This window comes from Leptidea sinapis, chromosome 5 (assembly GCF_905404315.1).
Source record: "Leptidea sinapis chromosome 5, ilLepSina1.1, whole genome shotgun sequence".
Lineage (NCBI taxonomy): Eukaryota > Metazoa > Arthropoda > Insecta > Lepidoptera > Pieridae > Leptidea > Leptidea sinapis.
Window position 1 is genome coordinate 2,849,997 of NC_066269.1, and position 18,021 is coordinate 2,868,017.

Genomic DNA, 18,021 nt, shown 5'->3' on the forward strand with positions numbered 1-18,021 from the left:
TAATTTATATTATCTAACACTGTATACCCCATTTTTCGTCAAGCAATTAATTAAATTATAAGTACTTACTAATAACTACATTTTATAAAAAAGAGAATTTCCTCTATAATATATATAAATTACTTTATAAAGTTTTTTTTATTGAAAATAAGAGACGAGTACAGCAGGACGTTCAGATGATGGGAAGTGACAACCCTAACATGTTAGTGACCTCAGACAACTATTTGGGACAATTTCTTTCAATTAGTAAAGAACGTTGCTGTTCCCACGTGTTATTTATCGACCAGCACCTGAAGGCCACACAAGGAACTAGGGCAATATTTTTGTTAAACTTAATGAATTTCTTTCTAATGGCTATCTTACCAAGTCAAGAAATTCAGAAGACTCATTTAATCATACCCATTAACATGCATAAAGCCTATAAAAGGGTTTAGTAGAAAAAAAAGAGTGTACACCTTATGTTAAGAGATCACCGCCGCCCGCATTCTTCCGCAACACCAATGAAATCACAATATCATCGTCGGCCTTTTAGAAAAGTGTAAGCACGTTTTAGAAGGTACCCATGTCTTATAGTCCAGTAAACACTGCGCATAGAAGCTTATTCGATAGTTTGGTTATATGTGGAAGAAAGTTCCTTGAAATCCACGGATGTATTCGTAATCTGATTTTGAAAATGATTATTGTAATTAAGGTCAAATCTCCTTGAAAGGAATATTCACTGTAAGAGGCTATAAAACACCTCGTTGTCGACGATTATCGCTCGAACTCAAAGCCCGTGAATGCTGGAGTGTCCCAAGGCTGTGTGCTATCCTACGCTGTTTCTTCTGCAATCAATGATATGTTGGACACCTCCAACATACGAGTACATTGTTATGCAGACGACAGCACTGGTGATGCCATATACACGGGCCATACAGGTCTCTCCCGGGAATTCGTCGATCAGTGCCGGATGATTCTTGTGTCTTCTATAGAGACCTCTTGTGAAGGTCGCGGAGTGGGGTTTGTCTAATTTAACCCTCAGAAGACTCAAATTTGCGTTTACCAATAAAAACAATCCGAATTGTCGTATCAACGCTCTTCGACAACACTTCCCTGCACGTTTCACAGCAACGACGTCATGTGGCAAAAGTCATTCTACAAGATGGCAAAAAGTCATCGAACAAAATGGCACAAATTTTAATTTTTTTGAAGTCACTAGACACTGGGGACATTTTCGTTGACTATGAGACTGCCTCAACCCGACATCATACAATAGAAGGACTTCGCACCTATTTCAACTCTATTATCCTTTTCGAAATAGATAATAATTATTTAGACTCTGAAACATTACTATCAGCAATAACCTTTTTGGATCCCAGAACCTGCGCACGTTCAAAAAATCCCTTCTATTTAAAATATTCTCCTACAGATTATCATTTGTTTGATGCAGTTATATTTTATTTAACTTTGTTACGTAGATATATTTTATTTAACCTTAATTAGATATAAGGAAGAAATAAGCAAAAATATATTTTGATTAGTTCACTTTTATATGTACAATTGCCTAAGCACTGTCTTTAGTCTCTGAGTTACATTTTTCTTAGTAAAGTATGGATTTATTCATTACAACACAAAACATTATATGCATAGTAAAATTAACAAATTTAAAAATACGGCGTCATGAAAAGGACACCCACTCAGCATTTTTGGAATTGAAATAATGATCACCCCAATTCCAACACTGATTTTCAGTAGGTACCTACCAATTCGACCTGTTGACAACAGCCGTAGACAACACGGCTTCTTTTGTTTATAGGTCTTAAAAGTAACCGTCTTATTATTAATATTACAAAAAGAGTAGAACCTAAATAGATTGAATGCTAATGGGAGTTTTAAAAGTTATATTTTTTATTATACTAAATAGAATATATTTTTCTTATTTGTATATTTATTAGAGATGTGTCGATTATGACTTTGGCCGACTATCTGACATTGTCTGCATTTATTGATACATAGTTTGTTTAAAAAAATTTTTTTTTTAACACGTATAATTTAAATGTAGAAACTGGTTACCAAAGAAAAGTTACATTAAGAAATGCAAAGACTCATCATAAAATTAAAATATTAATAAATAAAAAAAGGTTTTTATTTATTGTAATTACTACACATACATTATACATTACTACATAATTTTTATTGACAAATACATACAATCACCGACTAGTGGCTGACTACGATAGTTGCCGGATAGTCGGCTTAAGCGACTAGTTGCTGACTAGTCGGTAGGTACATCTCTAATATTTATTAATTACCAGCTGAACCAGCAGACGTTGTATTGCCATATAAGGTAATAAGAAAAAATCAATAATTAAATTTAGGTTTGTTTTTTTGAACGACGGGGGACACATCAAAGGAAAAACAAAATTGTTGTATTTATATAATTCCGAGCATTTTCATATAATTATTCACCTTTTAAACCTTCTCTGGACTTCCACAAATAATTCAAGACCAAAATTAGCCAAATCGGTCCAGCGGTTCTCGAGTTTTAGCGAGACTAACGCAATTTTTTTTATATATAAATAGATTAAATATTTTATATTTTATAATTTTATTATATTTGTATTTTTGCGAAGAAATTTTTACCCCAACCAATTATATAATTTATCATTATATCTTTTAAATTCTACAATGGTTGATTTGGTAAATTTTCAACAGAACTAAACACGTGCCCACATATCAACATAAAATCGAAAGGTGAAGTAATACAATTGATGTTTATTACCAATATAAAGTACCTTACACAATAGCCCTGCGTATGTTTACACTTTCGATGCGGGCGACAGATGCTATGCAATTAACGAATTAACGGCTACTTAATGTTATCATACTATAATCCTAAGCTAATATTAGAGAGCAATCTTTAAACTTGTATGAAATATAACTGTTTTGAATTAATTTATTAAAAAAAAAACTCTCGCGTTCCGTGCGTGCGCTCTTCCATTGAGTCAATCGTTCGAGGGACGTAAAGTTCATAAACCTTGATATGTCTTTGTTTATCTCTCAGGCTTGACTTGTGGCTTCATCTACAGGATCTACTTTACAGTTGATAACCTGCTCAAATCCAATATTTGCATGTTAGGGAAATTGACTTGAGATGTAGCTCTTTCAAATTTAAACATTTGGCTATCTTTTATAGTTTAAAAAAATAACAAATTATTTAATTAAAGTTTTCAGAAACTTTATTTATCTGAAAAAGAATTACAAAATTCACTTACTGAGATAATACTATCCTAATAACAGACAAAAAAAACATATGTATGCTACTTATATTACATACTTAATAATAGAACATAAATATAAAATAAGGACAAAAATAACATAAACTAAGTGATTGAAAGTACCTAGTTAAGGGGACCCACACATCATATAATTTTTTATTTTTATTTTATTTATTTACACAAAAAACAAAATTATTTACTAAATGACACAATATAGCAGTGTTTACGAAAAATACTTTAAAATGTGTGTTTTTAACAAATTTTAAAAGTATCTTACGACTTGGCTTCTTTTAACAATTTATTATATACCTGCTCACCTTCATACGTAATATTTCTTCTTCCATAAATTGCTCTTGTCCAATTATAATTTATTAAGGCGAAGAGTAAGCAGAAAACACGCAAACATGGTGATTTTAGACAAGTTTTGTGGTGAAAGTATAGCATTTCGAGCTATGAATACTACTTAATCCTGCTACACATATCCTTAAGTCTTATTTGTAGGTTGCTAATGCTTGCTGTTGGTTATGGTTAACACTGCCGAGCCTTTTTGAAGTACCACTTTTCTTTGAAGTTAAACAAGTTTTTTGGCATGGCGTAACGCATTTTTTTGGTACTTCTCTCAGAAAAGTTATTCTTATAGCTTGTACTTTTTTGTGTAGGTTAATATATTCAGATTTGTAGTGAATAACGATGATTGTAAGCAAATAAACTGTTTTCCACGCAAGAATTTTGAAAATATTGGCTTTGTTACATCGATGGCGGACCGGCTGCCGTGAACTCATATCGATCAAGGTCGCTGGCATTTAGTGTCGCATTAAAGGCCGCGCGATGGCAATCGTCCTGATGGAATGACTCTAGTGGCTTGGGTACGGGGAAGGGCGCTGGTGTGGGACGCTACGTCAGTTGGTGCTGGGGCTGCTGCTTCGACTGCCGAAGACAGCAAGCGTCGCAAATATGTTGGTCTCAGTGAGTCATACATCTTTGTGCCGTTTGGTGTCGAGACACTTGGCCCGTGGGGCCCAGAGGCGCGGAGAATGTTCAAAATACTATCTTCGCACCTTAATAAGGCTACTGGAAACCCAAGCGCTGGCAGCTATTTCGGTCAACGTTAGCCTTGCTATCCAACGCGGTAATGCTGCCAGTATTCTTGGTACGCTTCCACGTAATGATAGTTTTAATTTTATGCAGTCGTAGTATTGTAAACATAGTCATAAGATTTGTTTTGTTTGAATAATAAATTTAAAGCTTAGTAATAAATACATAAACACATAACTCGTAACACAATAAGTCGCTCCATTATTATCAATTGCAACGCGACATTTGTTTTATTTTTATAATTATAGCTATAACGATGGCACGCGACTCTTGATGTCATTTTAAACGCACTAATTGTAATTGCTCTTCAATTTGTTACGTGGCATATGGCAGCAATTGTTTAGAAGGGTGCCATACGACATAATTGCTATATATATATAATTATCTATCAACTCTACAGAATGTTTGCTCTTCAAAACTCATAATAAAATGTTGTGGACATGTTTTAGTGCTTCTCAAAAACTGAAAATTTAAAGTAATACAAATCTTTTTACTTTAAATTTTGGAATTATTATTTAATAAGGTTTAGATATCTCTAAGGGTATGTTCATTTAATGTCGCCATGAACAAGAAAAATTAAATGATGACTTATTCGTGGTCGCCGGATTTGTAAGTCAGAGAAAAAACGATCGAACGAAAACGTTTTTTATGAACTTGTTAGATTATTAAAGTTTCAAGCTTTCATGTAAGTACGTAATAATCTTAAAGAAGTGAATAAATAACACTGAATAAAACCTAATGTAAATAATTCAAAATTAAAAGAGTAATGTTTTGACATCATAAAACTAAAAAGTAACTCATTTGTAGTTTAAAGCTAATACAGCCAATATGAGCTTGTTCCTGACTGGCTATACGAGCTAGGATTGCCAACCTAGGATTCGGTTGGTTAACTCTCAGGTTGTGGCTTTATCTACAGGATCTACTTTACAGTTGATAACCTGCTCAACCCCTAATTGACTTGAGATGTCGCTCTTGCAAATCTAAATAGAATTGAACAAGACATCAAGATTTATGAACCTTACGTCACTCGAACGGTTGACTCACTGGAAGAGCGCTCGCATGGAACGCGAGACATAAATTTTGGCAGAAATTTTGTTTTCAAATTAAATTTGTGTTTTATAACAAAGCTGAAGATATTTTTTTTAATTCAATTGACTTATTCCGCGGGCATCATAACTGAGAATTGAAACATTAATGTAAATACAACGGCCAGTTAAATTGCTTTTGGGAAACTTTTAATTTCCTATGTTGCATCAGTTTACAAAGGGTTTTAAAACCTCCCAGCAAATTAGCTTCGCAAATAATACGGAAATAATGACCAATTTGACGCAACATTTTCTCAGACATTCGGTAAAAAAAACGATACATATAAATCTGTAAGTGTTAAGTCGCTTTTGATAATCAAATGGTCCCGACTACTATTTATAATAGACAATTTGTCGCCACTTATGTCGCTCGGTGACGACATTTTTTCGGCCAAATCACTGGGTCTTGTCCGTATTATTATCGCAGAAATACTCTATGACTGTTGTTTGACGATGAGCTTGACCTTTAGAATCCAAGCATTGGTCATGCAAAGTTGCAGCATGCAGGTCAGGGTTCTCGATCCTGCACCATATAGTACAAACGTAAAATGGATTAAATTTACGGCAAACACTAGTTGTCCGTATTGTATGATGAATCATCATCATGAAAGACAGAAGACGTCCACTGCTGGACAATGGCTTCCCCCCAAGATTTCCACGACGATCGGTCCTGCGCTGCCCTAATCCAACGTATTCCGGTGATCTTGACCAGATCATCGATCCAACTTGTGGGGGGGGCCTACTAACACTGCATCTTCCGATACGTGGTCGCCATTCTAGGACTTTACTACCCCAACGGCCATCTGTCCGTCGAACTATGTGCCCTGGCCACTGCCACTTCAGTTTCGCAATCATTTGGACTATGTCGGTAACTTTGGTTCTCCTACAGATCTCCTAATTTCTGATTCGATCTTGCGGGGAAACTCCCTAACAGAATATGGGCAGCAGCATCTTTCCAAAAGAGAAACATCATCTACTGCGATCGCCAAGCAATTATGGCAAAAACCTCCGATAACATGAATGACAATACGGACCATCGTAGAGATCTTTAAGGGAGATCTTTCAGCTGAAGAAATAATCAGTGAGAGCAAAATTTAAAGAAATATATATTTTAGCTGTTGCTTCTCAATATATTCTTTATAATGTTATGTATGTACGTAGGCACATAAGTAATTTTCTAGAAACTGTCGTAACCATAATGTTAACACCAGGCACAAACATAAACTTAATATGCCTGCTACTCAGTTAAGTCGAGTTAGTGAGAGTTGCGGGGGGAAGTATATGCTTTAATAAGAAGATCCCACAAAATATTCAAAACAAATATATTACGAAATTCAATAGAATTTGTTAATTAACCTTTATGCGGTAAAGGTTAATATAACATAAATTACTTTCATAATGATACCACAGATTGGGAATAGAGCGACCGCCCTGATGCTATAAAATTATTAAATTTGAATATATTGAAATTTTATTTTAAAAAAAGTTAGCCGAATTTCTTGCTCCCGTTCTTCTCAGGACTGAGGAATTTATTTCCGAATAGGTGGTAGTTTTAGACTCACAATAGGTGATTTCATATTCTATTTCAAATAATAATACATATTAGAATTTAAATAACGTAATAATCAATCTTTAACAATACGGCTCTTTAATTTAATTCGCACCATTCATAAACGAATAAAGCATATTTCAATTAAATTCAGCGACAAAACATGGATATTTGACGCGTGTTAGATTATGTGTTCGATAAAATGTATGTAATTTGTCATGTCGCGTCACCGAACACAGTTGGACCGATCTTTATCAGCAATCGTTGGATATTGCTGATAAAAATGACAAAATTTATAGATAAATAATGTCGATGATTGACCAGAATAGGACGCCTTCAATGAATAATTTATAGCGACGAAAAATGCATGTTTTGTGGTTTTTACTCGCTTTTCATTAGCTTCACCTGTATGTATGTTTGTTTGTAGCCGACTCATTTGGCCGCGATTTTTAAACGGCCAGATTTCGTTCAAACTTCGTAGACATCGAGGACCGATGACCATTCATTAATCTGATAAAATTATTCCATTTTTAAATTTGCAAAATAAGATTTTTGTTAATTTATATAATATTAATAAGAGGAAGAATATAAGGCAGGAATTGATGTTCATTTTAAATTTCAACAATATCTTTAACCGATTAATTTAATATTAGGAAATTTTCAAAAACCAAAGAGAATTTTTAATTGAACAATTCAAATAATAGTTTGAAAAAAAAATAAAAAAAAAAAACACGCTTTTATATTTAAACCAAACTAAAAGGTAGGTAATAACGAGTTCTATTTTTTAGTTCGGTTTTCTATAAGCAGCGTGTTTTTTATAACTAGTATTTTTTAATTTATTTATTTACGAGACTTAACACGCCTCTTAGGATTTTCCCATTATTCAATTTGACTTCTTAAATTTTTTATTCGGGTACCGGTGGATATCATAGACATTATAATTTTTACCCCAAAGGTTGTACAATACAATAATGAACACCACATACTTAATATCAGAGCCGTCAGAAATCAGCGGAAATATACCACATAACATAAAGAGACAAAAATTCTAGAAATTCTTTTGCTAAAGTCTGAAGTAATCGTTGATTCTTACATTATGCCTCTTTTACCTATTCTGTGGTCTATACGCTAGTATTTAATACCTAAGTATCCATCTCTACTCTGTGCTAGTAATATATATTTCTTTTGTGCGTGTCCCACACATATCTGTGTCTCTGAACTCCTCATAAACGGCTGGACCGATTTTAATGAAATTTTCTGTGTGTCTTCAGGTGGATGTAAGAATGGCTTAGACTCACCGATTTTGATGAATTTTTTGTGTATTGCAATGAATTTGAGAATGGTTTAAATTCTCAATTCAGTCAATATACAATTCTCGTGCCCATCTGTATGTTAGTGAACATCTCCTAACAGCTGGAGCGATTTTTCAAGTTTAAGACGTGTTTAGAGGACAACGTCTGTAGGGTCCGCTAGTATATTGTAAGAGTGCTTTCGCACTACGTCCGATCCGAATCCGATCCGTATTCGTGAAAACACGGTCCGCAGTAGTCGTCGAACTATTTAGAAATAATTCTGTAGTCGTAGAATTATTACCGGACCGTATTTTCACGGGTCCGGATCGGATTCGGATCGGACGTATTTCGAATGCGCTCTGAGTCTATATCTTAAAGCGAATTTCATATAAAATAATCTCTTGTCAGTTTTACAACGAAGGTGCAGTGTTTATTCACAATACAGTAATGACAATGTTAGATAGGGGCGGCAGATGTCACTAAGCTACCGGATGACCCTAGCTAGTTTTACAACAACACTTTTACAGTTTTTTTTTGCAAATATGTGGGCAGTGTAGAAAGGCAAGTACACTGCTAATACCCATCAATAATTAAATGTTTTTTTTTTTTACCAAATTGCCGCTTTGTAAAGTCAGAGTGTATGTTTATTTATGTTCTCCTGGTGTCTATGTAGTAAAACGTCGTACGCATGACGTCAGTACTCGCGGCATACACAAGACAATCTCTTCTTCGACTATGATCGCCTGGTACCAAAACACTTTAGTAATGCTTCCTATCTCATTTTCTCCCACGTTATAAGTCTTTTGAATTTATGTGTCTGTCTCATTCTCTCGCCGGCTGAATCCCATATATAACTGTTTGTGTCTCTATCTATCTAGTTTTAAATCACAACGATCCTAAAGAAGTTTCATTTCAAAAACGAAATAAATTACCATTTTCAAAATAGGCTAAAAACTGGTAAAAAGAAATGAACTTTTGACCTTCATAAGTGTCATTCCTTGACCTAGAGGAATAATTTAATTTTGATTAGACATATCGACAGACATTTGACATATCGACATTTACCAGTGGGAGGCTCCTTTGCACAGGATGCCGGCTAGGTTATGGGTACCACAACGACGCCTATTTCTGCCGTGAAGTAGTAATGTGTAAGCATTATTGTGTTTCGGTCTGAAGGACGCCGTAGCTAGTGAAATTATTGGGCAAATAAGATTTGAGATCTTATTTCTGAAGGTGACGAGCGCAAGAGTAATGCCACTCAGAATTTTTGGGTTTCTCAAGAATCCTGAGCGCCACTGCATTGTAAGGGCAGGGCGTATCAATTACCATCAGCTTAACTTCTTGCTCGCCTCGCCCCTTATTGTCTATAAAGATTCTATGTTTTTTCATTTCATCATCATTTCAGTCAGAAGACGTCCACTGCTGGACAAATGCCTCTCCAAAAATATATCCAAGACAACACTCTTCATGTGTTTTACTTGGACAGAACCTTTAAACAGATGGTTCTCAAAAAACTTGGACGAACTAACTGACAAAGTAAAATTTGTTGAATAAATGTCGATGTTTTTGGGCTTCTTTAAAGATATAAATTCTAAATGCTATTAACAGCAAGACAAGTGCTCGAACAGATGTCGTTAACAGGTGTTAAGTTTAGGGAATCCGGAACTTATATTAGATTTACGTTAACTACACAAGGCAATAAAATAATAAAAACTATTTGAATAAACTAATACTTAAGTATTAACTAAGTAGTTTGAAGTGTAAAATTTATTTTTCAAATCTCGTATTTCTACAAAAAAGTTTTTCGAATGAATTCCTTCACTGGACCCTTGGTGATTGTCTACTATACCTTCATTCTTGAAGATACCCATATATTCCGAGTTAGTAAGTCTTTTGTGGGGCGATGTATATGCTTTTACAACAAGATCCCAGAAAATGTTCAAAACAAAAGTATAACGTTATTCAAAATAATTGTTATAAAACGTTTGCGTTGTTTTAAACCTTTAGGTTACTATAAAATAAATGACTTTCTTAATGATACCACAGATTGGGAATAGAGTGACCGCCCTCAGGCTATTAAATAATAAGTTTAATTGTACAATATTACTTTGTAAACATATTTACTCCATGAAAAAAAAGCCCGCTGAGTTTGTTGCGCCCATTCTTCTCAGGTCTGAGGCATTCATTTTGGAATGGGTGGTAGTTTTTTGACTTTAAATAAGTGATGTCACATCCTATTTTGAATAAAAATATTTGAATTTGAATTCATCGTCCAACCTGGACATCTCTATCAACTGAAGAAATATACAGTATCTATATATATGTATATATAAGAGATTTCCACCTATTCACATATTGACTCATCACGATATCTCTGGAACCATAGGGAGTAGAGACTTGAAATTTGGTAGGAATATTCATACTTCAAAAAAGAGCTGTACGTGCCATATACCAAATGGGTCCACGAGAATTTCAAATGGAAAAATTCAAAGACATTCATATTATGATCATGTACGGCCAATATATTAATAGCAATCTCCTGCACGAACATAAACATTATAATTTATATGGTAAATTAATTATAAGTAATTAAGCTACAACCATAACTTAAACACTAGAAATAACTACAAGCTTATAGTGCCCCCTACCCTAGTAGGGGTAGTAGAATTGTTTATTTTACAGAGCCTACACTGTAAAATAAACAATTATTTTGCATGCAATGGTATTAAATTTAACATTAAATTACCAAAAAGTGTATCTCAATTATCAATAAATAAATTTAAATCTTTTATTTTAACGTAGACTTATGTAGAAGACTTATTACAGTATTGAAGATTATGTACACGATATTACATTATGGAATTGAACAGTATTTAAGTTGTTTTTTTATGGATTTTATGGAATGTTTTACTGGATTGCATTATTTTAAAAATATGTATATGCTTAAACTTTTCTGTAATTAACATTTTTTTAGTGATTGACGTTGGTAAGGAATCTTTTGATTTTATGTCAATAAAATATTTTTAACTTTGAATATTCCTTTCGCCGAGTAGAGGTCAGCCGTTATAGATTTTTTATTGTGAACAAAACAACGTCTGTCGGGTCACCTAGTATTATAATATAAGAAACAGAATTCAATATGCTGATAGTAATCGTGGTATAGATACGCTCTAAACATGTAAAAGGCAAAATTGTCAAGACGGTGTAAAAGATAAAACCACATAACCAAATTCCTTCATGGATTCAGTTACTTAGTTAAATTAAAACATTAAAATTGGCATTTAGTTCGGCTGATCCAATTTCGGGAAACATCACTTGTCGATTTCAACTCGGATGGGCAGCGTTCGGGAAGCTCCGTAAAATCTTCTCGTCCCAAATACCACAGTGAAGACGTCAGTTTTTTAACCATTGTTTGTTGCCAGTGATTACATACGGAACGCAGACGTGGTCGCTAACTATGGGCCTTATGAGGAAGTTCATGGTCGCTCAGAGGGCAATGGAGAGGGCTATATTTGGAGTTTCCCTGCGAATCAGCAATGGTTGTGAAACTGAGTGGCGGTGGGCAGGGCACATAGCTGGACGGATAGATGGATGTTGGGACAAAGTCCTGGATTGGCGATCACGTTTCGGAAGACATACTGTTGGAAGGCTTCCCACAATTTGTACCGATGCAGATGATCTGGTCAAGATCGCCGGGATAGGATAGTAAGGGCTGCGCAGGATCGGTCGTCATGGAGATCTTTGAGGGAGGCCTTTGATCAGCAGTGAACGTCTTGTGGCTGATGATGTTATAAGTACTGTATACCATACCCAACATAAGGTTTTTTCTTAATTTACTAGGCACTTCAACAGAATACATATTAAAACATTTACAAATATAAACTAAACATTACTTACAATTCTAATATGCACACCTATAAGCGTGTTTTATAACTAAGTACAAATGAAAATAAATGTGAAAATTATTAATTTAAGTAAGATACTAGATTTATTGTTAGTTTTTAGTATGACTTAAAAGTATGTTAGTATATTATTTTTAAGTGAGTCATGGAATAATATATTATCTACATGTAAGTGTTTTCTAAAAAGCATGTTATATTGTTCACCAGCTCGGATATTTTTTTTTATTTTTTTTTTGGAATAGGAGGACAAACGAGCGTACGGGTCACCTGTTGTTAAGTGATCACCGCCGCCCACAATCTCTTGCAACACCAGAGGAATCACAGGAGCGTTGCCGGCCTTTAAGGAAGGTGAACGCGCATTTTTTGAAGGTACCCATGTCGTATCGTCCCGGAAACATTGCACAAGGAAGTTCATTCCACAGCTTTGTAGTACGTGGAAGAAAGCTCCTTGAAATACGCACTGTAGAGGACCGCCACACATCCAGATGGTGGGGATGATATCCTATCTTGTGGCGTGTCGTGCGAAGGTGGAATTCAGCGGCAGGAATCAGGTTGAACAGCTCTCCGGAACACTCCCCGTGATAAATGCTGTAGAAAACACACAATGAAGCGACGTCTCTAAGCAACGTCAAGTGATCCATCCGTTCACAGAGCACTGGGTCCCCGACAAGTTCAGTGATGAGTTTAGTCAAAAATTTGATTCTTTGATTTTTTGATTGATTCAAAGTCTTATGCTTTCAATACTTCCTTAGTTTGTTATCGAATCACATGTTTTTGAGTATCAGCTGTTATGCCACGTGCATGTGATTCGATTGTTACTCCAGCCCCCAACTGTGTTACACTTACAATCGAACGATTTACATCCATTGTATTAGCACTTATTGTATTAAAATGTCTTGAGATTCGATCTTAGATACATTTCCAATAGAACAGTAGCACAAAAGAGCATCTACCGGCAAGCAGGAGAAACAAGGACTAATACACAAATAAAATTTGAAAAAAAAAATTATGAACCACCGAACCACTCGAACCCGCGACCAGGTTATCAACTGTAAAGTATATCCTGTAGATGAAGCCACAACCTGAGAGTTGAACAAAACATACAATACGATTTTATGACGAGACATCACTCGAACGGTTAAATCAGATGGAAGAGCACTCACCCGGAACGCGAGAGGTCGTGGGTTCGAGTCCCGCACCGTTCATAAAATTTAGTTTTCAAATTTTATAAGTGAAGAATGAATTAAGTGAATTAATCCCAGAAGTGAAGGTTATCATACTTTTACTTATCTTACTTACATTAAAAACATTAGAAATTGTCAACAAGTACTGACAAGAACTTTAAAGGCCTTTGAGATATTAGTTAGTACCTACTACCATTTAATTTTCTTTGGACCTGACGTAGATGACGTCACATCGCCGCTTTGTTACGGTGTGCAAAACAAGCATCACTAGATGTATATAAGAGATCTCCACCTATAGTTTTTTTTATGGAATAGGAAGACAAACGAGCGTACGGGTTACCTGGTGTTAAGTGATCACCGCCACCCACATTCTCTTGCAACACCAGAGGAATCACAAGAGCGTTGCCGGCCCTTAAGGAAGGTGTACGCGCTTTTTTTGAAGGAACCCATGTCGTATCGGCCCGGAAACACTGCACTAGGAAGCTCATTCCATAGCGTTGTAGTAAGAGTAAGAAAGCTCCTTGAAAACCGCACTGTGGAGGACCGCCGACACATCCAGATGGTGGGGATGATATCCTAACTTGTGGCGTGTCGTGCGAAGGTGGAATTCGGCGGCAGGAATCAGGTTAAACAGCTCTTCGGAACACTCCCCGTAATAAATGCGGTAGAAGACACACAATGAAGCGACGTCTCTCCGCAACGGCCAAGTGATCCAGCCGTTCGCAGAGCACTGGGTCCTTGACAATTCGAGCTGCTCTGCGTTGCACGCAGTCAAATGGATCGAGCTGATACTGGGGTGCGCCAGACCAGAGATAACAGCAATACTCCATGTGTGGCTGGACCTGCGTTTTGTAGAGCGCTAGAATGTGGGCCGTCTTGAGGTATTGCCGTGCTCTATTGATGACGCCCAGCTTCTTCGAAGCCAATTTGGCTTTGCCCTCCCTTCTGGGATTATATATTGACTCATCGCGATATCTCTGGAACCAAGGAAGGCGTAGAGTCTTGAAATTCTGTACGAATATTTCTTTCACAGAGGAGAGTAATTAATAAATAAAAAACGATATATTTTATCTGAATTATTGGTTGATGTTAAGATGTTGTGAAGCTTATTATTAATACAATTATGAAAAATGAATGAGAGAAGAGCAAGACAGAACTTTTTTTTTAATGAAAATAAGGGACGAGACGAGCAGGACGTTCAGCTGATGGTAATTGATACGCCCTGCCCATTACAATGCAGTGCCGCTCAGGATTCTTGAAGAGCCCAAAAATTATGAATGGCACTACAATTGTGCTCGTTACCTTGGGACGTAGGGTTTTAAGTCTCATTTGCCCAGTAATTCTCTATTATAGCGACTATTATAGCGACACAGACAGATTTTTAAATATTGGTTGCTTACCCATGGAGCTAAGTAAAAAACTGTCAATTTGGTTTTAAAAAAGGCAACTAAGCGGTACCAAAAAGAGTGGGAGTTTTAAAGTTCATTGAATCGCAATCAAAGGTAAAATATGCTCGAATTTATGTGTGAGTATTGAAGGAAGGATAAGTTTACGAAATGTTTTTATGAATGCCGGCGCGCGGTTCAAAAATATCGCGACATATTATAAATACTGCACGCGCTGCACCTGGTCTATAGTGATGGGACACTGCTATGATATTTTTATCGATAAGCTTTATTTTTATTATTTTATCTGTTGTATACGTTTAGTTGAGGATATTTGACGGGTAGCACAACTGCGCGTTTTATGCCGCGAAGCATTATATTTCATAGTATTATTTTACGTTATGTTTAGTTTTAAAGTCACTATAAAAGAAATCGCTTCAAATGGGCCTATAAAAAATATGAACTGTTCTTTCAGGGTTTATCATCAGATCTTGACCTGATAATTATGAGACCTAGGGAGTATACCCGTATATCACAAACAACAAAAAATAAAATCTGTCGGCGTCTTGATTCCGACGAATTGTAAACCTACTTTTTTGAAGTCGGCTGATTAAAATTATATATAATATACAACTTTACCTAATTATATATGTATAAATGTTAACCAACATTTAAAAATCATTAGTATCCAATAGGTGTTAAAAATATATATAGCGATATGGATAATATTGATTAGCGCAAGTATCTCATTAAAATAATAAAAACTTTTTATTGTTTAAAAATGCGAGTATTTTATTACTTTGTTTTTTTGATATTTGGTGTATTTAATTAAAATTATTTATTTACGCAGGCTAATAGAAGTAAATCTGAGTTTAATCCATTAATAGGTATTAATAAATATTGGAATACAATATCGATATAAAGTGTATAAATCACAACCAATCACATCACTACCCTTACAAAAATCCAACCGCATTTCGTCTCGCAAATTCTTTAAGAAGCCTTCTTTAAGACGCAATATTTATTCCAATTCAAATAGTCAAGCGGCAGCTGAGTTTTTTTTTGTGTACATTACAAACTCTAACATGTATTCCAAATTGGATTGATAAATGAATATATGCTTTAAAAGTATTAAAATAAAGGTTATATTATATGAAAGTTTGCAAGAGAATGCGCGTGTTTCGTACATAATTAGTACTCAAATTACTTGACTTTATTTAAGAATATCGCATTACGAGTGTTTTATGCAATTAAAATGGTGTAATGGACTAAAGGGGGTGGGATTGATAATGTTTGATTAAAGGTGTTAATGATTTTGCAATGTTTTAATTGCGGGTTTAATGTTTATATAAATTATTTTCTAGCTTATTAAATAGGTATATTATTGACCTCATACATATTCATTATTTGAATGAAATGAGATTCTCTTCTTTTTATAACGTAAAGGATATTTTAATACGTTGACGTTTTTTTTTAAAAACAGAAGTGGTCGGAAATCAGTAACTGATATTTAAAAAAATGTGTTCTTGTTATAGTATTGAAAAAACATGAGAAGTTACTTGAATTGTAAAAGAAATGTTTTGATCACACCACAAATGGGACAGTAATTTGATGCTCTCAAAAAAGAATAATGAAAACTTCAAAATTAAGTGATATAGTGATCCAAACATCAAATACAAACCAACCGAGTGATGCATAAACCGAAATTTTGGTATGTCTTGTTCAACTCTCAGAAAGTAGAACCTGTAGATGGAACCACAAATTTGGACGGTTAGCACAGATGGTAAGGTTCGAGTCCCGCACCGTCCATGAAGTTTGGTTCATAAAAACAATTGCGTGCGTACAAAGTATACCTAAGTAAGTATGTCAGTAGTGAAACCTGCATTGTGTATGTACCTCTAACCTGCATATGAAGTCCTAGCACATGCTGCTAGGATGACACGTGATTTCAACCGCTATGAAAGGCATTACTATCACCGCTAATATATTAATCTTGTCATGGTGTCTATGTAGTAATACGTCGTGCACATTAGGTCAGAATATATTATATGATGAATATGGATGTTTGTTTCCGAGTCATGGATGTATATGTATGTTTAAGCAAGTATATTGTATTTAATATATCGTTGTCTTGTACCCATAGTACAGGCTATGCCTAGTCTGGGGCAAGATAATTTGTGAAAAAAGTGTGTCAATATTATTATATTATTATTAAATAAATCAACTATGATCGCCTGGTACCAAAACACTGTGTTCCTATCTCATTTCCTCCCACGGTAAATTTTATATATTTATATGTCTCCTCTTTTTAATGTCGCTTTTTCGTTTCATCGACTTTCAAATCACAACAATGCTAAAGAAATTTTCAATTCAATTAAGTTTGTATGAAAATTCATGGATAAATATAAAATTAGGGACACAATACCAACGGTTGTGTGAGATGCGTAAAGCTCTCGTAATCAACTCAAGGCAAACTGAACATTGTTCTTAAAACAAAGACGTAATACAAAAACAAAACCACGAAACCGGCCATTCCTTTTACGTGCTGTGGTTTGTACCTAACAGCATTCTTATAGCCAGTGCTCAATAAAAGAACTCTTCAATCTTAAATACATAATTTTATTACTTTTATCGATTCTTCTAATTCATTATTTTCATATTTAAGTTGGCGGACATGTAAGTGTTTTAGTGTGTTCTTTTTTTTTTTTTTTTTAATTTTATGTTTACAGGCACTCCGACAGTTAAGTTGGTAGATGCTGAAAATCAGCGCTGCACCCAGTATTGGTTTACAGCACAAGATGAGCATCGGCCTTTTCTTTTGCCACACAGCATATTTACTTAAGTTAGGATTAGGAATATATTAAGTATTTAGATTTATATGTGTGGCATGTTATAAATTTTTCTTATTTTTAATGGTGCCTGCTTTATTTGGAAACAAATCGAAAAGTATAGGTATGTGCGTATGGACAGCGCTGAATAAAGGAACAGTGATAATGGCAATCTTCATGTTGCCTAAAAAAAGATGCGATCATAGGCTGAAATACAGTTGTAGTAGTTCATTTTAGCTAGGCCGTTTAGGCTGAGATTTATAGAGCGTCCTTAGGGTTTGCTCAGACTTAACTTACGTAAAACTAAGCTGAGTGTAAGCCTAGCATAATATTTGATTTTGTTTTTATAGTCACTCAGCTGAAATTATATTGAGCAATTAAAAGTATTCTTATTTTACGTAATCAATTAAAAAAATACAGTTGACATGTCCGGGTTTTAAGCTC

General features: G+C 34.9%; 1 long non-coding RNA gene across 1 annotated transcript in view; it reads left to right on the forward strand.

Annotated features, from left to right (window-relative positions):
• LOC126964702 (uncharacterized) overlaps nt 1–10,542 on the forward strand; it is a 31,980-nt gene extending 21,438 nt beyond the window's left edge. The window contains exon 2 of the long non-coding RNA XR_007729420.1: nt 10,450–10,542. This is a non-coding gene — a long non-coding RNA (uncharacterized LOC126964702). The remainder of the gene's footprint in view (nt 1–10,449) is intronic.
• Nucleotides 10,543–18,021: the final 7,479 nt, after the last annotated feature.